Source organism: Eptatretus burgeri, chromosome 4, assembly GCF_056783735.1.
Source record: "Eptatretus burgeri isolate ZD-2024b chromosome 4, Ebu_testis_v1, whole genome shotgun sequence".
Taxonomy (NCBI): Eukaryota; Metazoa; Chordata; class Myxini; order Myxiniformes; family Myxinidae; genus Eptatretus; species Eptatretus burgeri.
This window is the reverse complement of record NC_140964.1, coordinates 53191872-53199575: the sequence shown is the minus strand read 5'-3', so window position 1 is coordinate 53199575 and position 7704 is coordinate 53191872. Positions and strand designations below refer to the sequence as shown.

At 42.0% G+C, this 7704-nt stretch overlaps 1 long non-coding RNA gene across 1 annotated transcript; it reads right to left on the bottom strand.

Annotated features, from left to right (window-relative positions):
* Positions 1-3466: 3466 nt before the first annotated feature.
* LOC147028069 (uncharacterized) lies at positions 3467-5690 on the bottom strand. The gene is made up of 4 exons (XR_015057402.1): positions 4425-5690; positions 4124-4282; positions 3816-3873; positions 3467-3591 (listed from the first exon to the last, which is right to left on the bottom strand). It is a non-coding gene; the product is annotated as an uncharacterized LOC147028069 (long non-coding RNA).
* Between the last annotated feature and the right edge of the window lie 2014 nt (positions 5691-7704).

The following is a 7704-nucleotide window of genomic DNA, read 5'->3' as shown; positions in this document are numbered from 1 at the left end:
CACAGTTCGAATTAAAATAAATTTTTATAAAGAAGGGCGTATCGTTTGTATGAGAATAGAACAATGGGGGTATGATATGAATGATTTAGGGTATAATTGGTCATTTAAAATTAACCTCGAAGACCTGGAACAATTAAATCAGTCTCGTAAGGAAGAATATTATCCACTTGGTATCGAGAATGAGTTTTGTGGGGCTACGATTAGTAAACAACAAATAAAAGAATTTAATAAGGGTAAATATAATAATGGTTTTGCCCTTGTTTATCTCATGAAAACAGAAAAAACAGGATTATATATAATAAGTAAGGAAATACAAAATGATTTAACTATGGGAAGATGGGGAGGTGTTTCGTGCCATAATATTGTTCTAACATATATTTCTAATACATAAATGACAGCAAGAAGGCTTCAAGAAAATTATCATTTCTGTGTTCAAGCATACCTTCAAGAAAAGGGTATTCGGTATTTTAATAAATATGTTCTACAACATAAGAATGAGGTATTTTCAATAAAAGATTGGCATTATGCTGATGTTGATAAACCGACAACTTTAGATTTAATTAGAATGTTAAATAATGAAAAAATTATAAAGTTAAGAAAAGGTAAGGCTCTTTTAGAAATTCAAAAGAAATTTTATTGGTTTCCTGTTGTAAAAAAAATTATTTTGGATATAGGAATAACAAGAAATCCTGATGAATATATGTATAATATTCTATGGGGTGTAAGCGATTCAAGGATAGTAAGGGATGAGGAAGGAGTTGAAGAAGAGAGGGAAGAGGAGGAAAAGGAGAAGAGAGAGAAGGAGGAGAGGGAGAAGAAAGAGAAGGAGGAAAGAGAGAAGAGAGAGAGGGATGAAAGGGAGAAGAGAGAGAGGGAGGAAAGAGAGAAGAGAGAGAGGGAGGAGAGGGAGGAAAGAGAGTGGATGAATAAATATCAAAATATGGAAACCAGTGAGATTAAAAAAAGATTAAGGGTATTACAGAAAATAACTCAACCCACCGAGGAGGAAAACAAAGAATTGGTAAGTCTATTTGCAATACTTTCGACAAGACTATTGACATCGACAAGATATGGATTTTAATTCAAGTTTTTCATTTTTTTTTTTTTCTTAAATAAATGGGGGAGAGAGTGAAGGCATTTCTAAGGATTCTTTATGTTTTAAAAATTAAGATTCAAATGAGCATGTTGGAAACTAAAAAGGTTTTTGCACTCTGCAGGAATTTTTCTCATAAATAAATGAGTTATTGTCTCAAATGTAAAAAGAAAACTAATACTAAAAATATTTCATATATTAAAAGTAAAAATAACAGGGTTATACAAAAAGGTATATGTTCGGTGTGTGGTTCAAAAAAAAATCAATTTATCTCCCAACACAAACTAGGAGGAGATATACAAAAGTTTTTATCAGGAAGTAAATTTACAACTACTGGAATACCAGGGGAATTACATCTTCCAGGGTATTCTTTCTGTGGTCCAGGCACAAACTTGGATAAAAGATTAGATGAGGCAGACAATCCTAAATCCTGGAGTAAGCCTATCAATAGAGTTGATGAAGTGTGCATGAGACACGATATTGATTATGGGAATACCACAACGTTGGAAGAAAAGCATGAAGCCGATAGAGAAATGTTGTATAATTTGTCTCTGATACAAAATCCAACCTTGAGAGAAAAAGTTGATCGGTTCATTGTGAAGAAGATGATCAGTGCTAAATTGAAACTTGGACTTGGAAATTCAAAAAACTTGTAAGCTCTAATGATGTCATTAAGATTGAAGAGCAATTAGCTGATGAATTACATAAACCAATATTCACAAAGTTTCAGAGAAGGAAAGTTTATTCCAAGGAAGTAGATTATATCTGGTCTGCTGATTTGATTGAACTCAATAATGATAAGGGGTACAAGTATGCTTTAACCGTTATTGATTTGAGGAGTAGATATGTGTGGGTTGTCCCTTTAAAAAACAAAACAGGTAATACTCTTATGTTAGCTTTTCAACAGATATTTAATAAAAGTAAGAGAAAACCTAAAAAATTGTGGACTGATGAGGGTAGAGAGTTTTATAACAAGACATTTATGAATTTTCTAAAAAATAACAGTATTACATTATACAGTACCTTTAATGAAGGGAAGGCAGTTGTTGTTGAACGTTTTAATCGTACCTTAAAAGAGAGACTATATAAAAAATTCACACAACTCGGTTCACAACAATGGTCATCTTTTATTCAGGATATTGTGGATAAGTATAATGACACGATTCACACGGCAACAAATATGAAACCATCAGAAACATTTACAAAATTAAAATATGAAAAAGAGATTAATGTCAGAAAACCTAAGTTCAAAGTTGGTGATATCGTAAGAATATATAGGTGGAAATCTCATTTTGATAAAGGTTATACGAAAAGATGGACCAACGAGCTTTTTAAAATTGTTGATTTAATAGATACGGTTCCTTGGACTTATAAGATATATGATTTGGAAGGGGAAGAGATTTTAGGTTAATTTTATTCACAGGAATTACAAAAGACAAAGATAAATTGAAATTTTTTGACTCCGCCCCTTTTTGGCTCCACCCACACAAGCCCCCGCCCACACAAGCCCCGCCCACACAAACCCCACACAAACCCCACCACACACCCCCACACAAGCTCCAATAAATTGAAATTTTTGACTCCGCCCACACACGCCCCTCCCACCGAAGCCCCGCCCACACAAACCCCACACAAACCCCACACAAGCTCCACACAACCTCCACACAAAAACTCCACACAAGCTCCACACACACAAACCCCACACAAGCTCCACCCATATTCATCATATTCACATAATTAGTGATTAGTTAATTAGTTCCCCACACACACAACATGTTTATTTAATTAAAAAATTATCCACCCATCCACACAAGCTCCACTCATCCACCCATCCCCCATCTCTCCACCCATCCATTTATCCACACAAACCTCATCCACATAAGCCTCATCCACATTCACCCCTCCCACACAAGCTCCACCCACATAAACCCCTGCCCATATAAACCCTGCCCACATAAACCCCTCCCACATAAGCCCTGCCTACACAAGCTCCACACAAAAACTCCACACACATAAACCCCTCCCACACAAGCTCCACCCACATAAACCCCCGCCCACACAAGCCCCACCCACACACACACCCCGCCCACACAAGCCCCTCCCACACACACCCCACCCACACAAGCCCCCACCGAAGCCCCGCCCACACAAGCCCCGCCCACACAAGCCCCACCCCCCCTCATCCCCCTGTGCGCCCCACCTTTGACCCACCACCTCCCTCATCCCACCCCCACCCTTCCCCACACACACACATGGGGAGGGGAGGGATGGGATGAGGGGGTGATGGGTCATTGGGGAGCGCACCTACCCCCCTCCCCCCACCCCCCCCTTTACATCTCTTTTATTCTTTTCTTGTAATTCAGAATCAAGTAATTGTAAACAAAACAAATATAATTTATTAATATTGAAAATATTAAATATTCATTTGCGAGAATGTACAATCTTTCCCAGCAATCTTCTTCAGATGTCTTGTGATTTCGAAACTCAGACACCATATTCTGTTTTGAAACAAAAAGTGGATAATAATTACATGGTAATATGAATAAGCCTCGTTGACCACTGAATTAACACACCAGGAGGCCGACTCAGCCTGTCATCCTTTCAAGGTCAATAAAATGAATTCCAGTGTACTGACAAAACCACGTCCAAACTAATGATGCAACCAACATAAGGCGACATTCTAAAGAGAGAGTGATATTAATAATAATTCAGAAATATTTACCTCCAGAAAATCATGTGTTGTACAAGATTGCTTCAACAGCTGATGTTGTGCGATAGTGCTGAAAAAAAAATAATAATAAGTCAAGGGTATAGATGAAGAGACAGACAGGGAAAGCAACACACACACACACACACACGCACACACACACACATACACACACACATAGACACACACACACGTGCCTCACCATTGGTTTAATTCATTCGAGATCAGAGACCAGTCATTATAAATCATTGGCCTCTTCAATAAGAGCAGAGAGAGGTAGGTAGAAAGACAGACAGAGAGAGAGGCACACACACGTGTCTCACCATTGGTTTAATTCCTTCGAGATGAGAGGACGTGATAAGACTTCATGCCACTCATTGAAAATGTCTTTCAATTCTCTTCTAAAATCATTGATCTCTTCAATAAGAGTATTAATTTCATGAACCACGTCGTGATATGTGAACTCAATTTCTTCCAATGCCCTGTCAGGGAAAAAATATATACATATATATATATATATATATATATATATATATATATATATATATATATATCAGAATTATCATGATTTAATTAATAATCATTTGCTTCATCGTTCAAAGAGAAAAGCATACACAAACTTACCAACTCTGTAGTGGGCTGTTGGCTTCATCGGAAGAAATATCGTCCATGCCTCAGTTGTAAAAATGAAAATCCCGTCTGGCAGAAACTTTGTCTGGCGAACCGCTTATAAAGCAACGATGAGGAGATTGCTTAATCATTGGGTGTGGGCACAGGAAATGACAAGCTTCTCTTAATGATCTCATCTGGCCACCGCCCGAGTTGCAAATCGTTTTTGGACATAAACCACGCCATAAAAGTTTTGATTCAAATGTTTTCAGTTCGTGTTCTGAGATAAAATATAAACACGAGACCTTGTCTCACAGAATAGTTCCTATTTTTTCACAGCATGACAGTCCAAAACCACTTCCTCATTCACACAGCACGGCCGTGTCAAAAAACACTTCCTCATTTTCACGGCATGAACTGAAAACATTTGAAACAAAACTTTTTTTCTGGCATGGTTTATGTACAAAAATGATTTGCAACTCGGGCGGTGGTCAGATGAGATCATTAAGAGAAGTTTATCATTTCGTAATGGCACAAAAGGGGTATCTTAAAAAATATAAAGATTCAAATGTTTTGTTTTTCAATATTTTAGATGGGGATTATTGTGCAAAGAAAATTAAACTATTGAAGGAATTTGAGAATGAACAAATGTTTATAGGTTCAATGAGTGAGCTAAACAATATGCATTGGTTATTTGATAAAGAGTGCCCCGAGGCTTAGACGTTTCAGATATTTCTTTCGAATCACCTTTAACAAATCTTTATCTTGTTGTATGGGCTATTTGAATAGAGAGCCCCTAGGTTAAAAGGGGAAATAAAAAAATGACCGTTTTTACAGCCATTTTTCCCTGCTGTGCAGGGGTTTGGCTTTTTCTTGAGGCAATGTTTTATGGCCGGATGCCCTTCCTGACACCACCCCTGGTCGCCTCTTACGACACACAGGGATATGGTACACCTATTCTAACCGGGGCATACACCGGGACCAGTACACTGGCACTCATTTCGCCGACCTCGGAAGGATGGCAGGCTGAGTCAACCCCCTGGTGTTAATTCAGCAGCCAACGGGATTTGAACTCAGGACCCTGGGATCCCAAGCCGCCACCCTAACCACTAAGCCAACACCAGGCTCCAGGTTAAAAGGGGAGACAAATAAATATACCTTGGGCTAAAAAGGGGATTTATTTTTTTAGGGGAAAAAAAAAGAAAAATTTCATGGCTGAAAATCCCCCATTCATTTACATGGGGAAAAGTGAGCCAGAACCAGTATTCTTACCCTACTTATATGTATTGTTGTGGTTGACGAAATTCGCAAACCACCATTCAGGTCCCGTAGGTGAGATATCTCTGTAAGTATATGTGTAGTTAGCCCAAACCCGTTGTTTAGAGGGAATAAATGTCATTCATTCGGGCTGCGACCCTTTTAGATAGCCGTTTTTCTTTTACTATCTTTATTTTGGACCAATCGCCATTACTACCACCACAACCACCACCAACCGCATCTCGACAACCACAGCCACCTTCTCCAGAACCGCCTTCACAACATCCACCTTCTCCACAACCGCTTTCACACACCAACCACCAACCGCAACGCCGCTTCACAACAACAGCAACGCCAACAGCCACGACCTTTACCGTCACAACTCGCCCTCGCAACCATCGCATCACCGCCATTCTCGCGCCGCTTGTGGGCACCGATACTGGACTCGTACAGGGCGCGCACCGAGCATCGGGTGCAAAAACACCAGCCTTTCCAAGAAATCGGATCAAGAATGATTCACGCCCACTTCTGTTCCGTCCTATCAGCGAGCGTGGGGCGATTTGGCCCTGCCTCCAGGCGCGTCGGAGTATAATCGCTATATGCAGATTCGCGGATCAAGAATGATTCACGCCCACTTTTCCTCTGTCCAATGGGGAGCGTGGCTCTGCCCCTGAGCCATTCCTGATCCAAAAATCTGCATATGGTTTCTCCTGTCGCACTATAAAGCGCCGAGCGTGGAGCAAATCGAGTCAGTCAGGGAGTTAAAAAGAGTGGGAGAGTTGGAGAGTTGTGGCGGCGGCGAATTCAGGGCAGTTGGACGGAGTTGAGAAGAGAAAAGAGTTGGAGAGTTGTGGCGGCGGCGAAATCAGTCGAGTTGAGTTTCTGAATCGAGGGGAGAGTTGAGAAGAGGAAAGAGTTGGAGAGTTGTGGCGGCGGCGAAATCAGTCGAGAGAGTGTCTGTCGGGGTCCGGAGAGTCTGGAGAAGCCAAGAAGCTTTGTGGAGGTCTGCGCTCGTGTCAGAGTCGGGGAGCTGCGGAGAGGGGAGGCCGGGAACGCGATCGAGGTCGCAGTGGCGTCGCTCGTCATGGGACCCAAGCCAGCCAGATATCCTTTTCCCCCGAGCATCAACAACCCCTCCTGTTTCCCCCCGCGCTGAGATAGTGTGAGAAGGGGGCCCCGTTCCCACCCCATTCCAGGCAGTGCCAGCGAGGCCCGCGGAGTCGGGGCGCCGCCGCCATTTTGCGGCTCATCACCAGACGGGTAGGCTCGATGCGGTCTCGGCCCCAGGCCCGTCTGCCCCCTGTAGTTGAGGGTGGCCCCTTTTTCTTTTGCTTTGGAGTATATGTGTTGGCGGCGCCGTCTGTGAAGTAAAACTGTGTAAGTGTTGCCGTGTGCTCGCGTAGTCGGTAGTAGATCTGCATTGTGTTTCTCTTTTGTTGCATTTGCTTTTTGTGCAGAATTGTCGTGTTACTTTTACATTTGCTTTTGGTGCATAATTGTATATGTGTGCTTTCCGTTTGCCGCGGAATAAATGTGCTTTATGTTGAACTGTTTTTCCCATTTCGCTTCGTCTTTTCTTTTATTGAATCTCCATCTTACTTCACGTAAAGGGTTGGTCGTGGGCTAAATACGCCCAATAATTAATCGAACCGTCGAGGTTGACGATAACACCGCTCGGTTATCCCGATAGTACGGAACGGGTCGCTTAAAGTGGCCCGTGTCCGAAGTCGACCTGCGGCGAGGTGCGATCGCCCGGTCTACCCTCCGTGTGGGTACTTAGGTAGGTCGAATTTGGCGAGCAACCCTATCCCACGCAGGGGGCCGATTGGCACGATCGTGGTGAGGCCGAAAGGCCCACCCGTGACTAGTTCCCGGCGTTAGTCCGAGAGGGTCACGACGGGATTGTCCGTCCGGTGGGCGACGTGCCGCGATTCGAGTTACGTGGCCTCTCGCACGCCGGCGGGCGCGAATACCGCAACAGTATGTATATATATATATATATATATATATATATATATATATATATATATATATATAT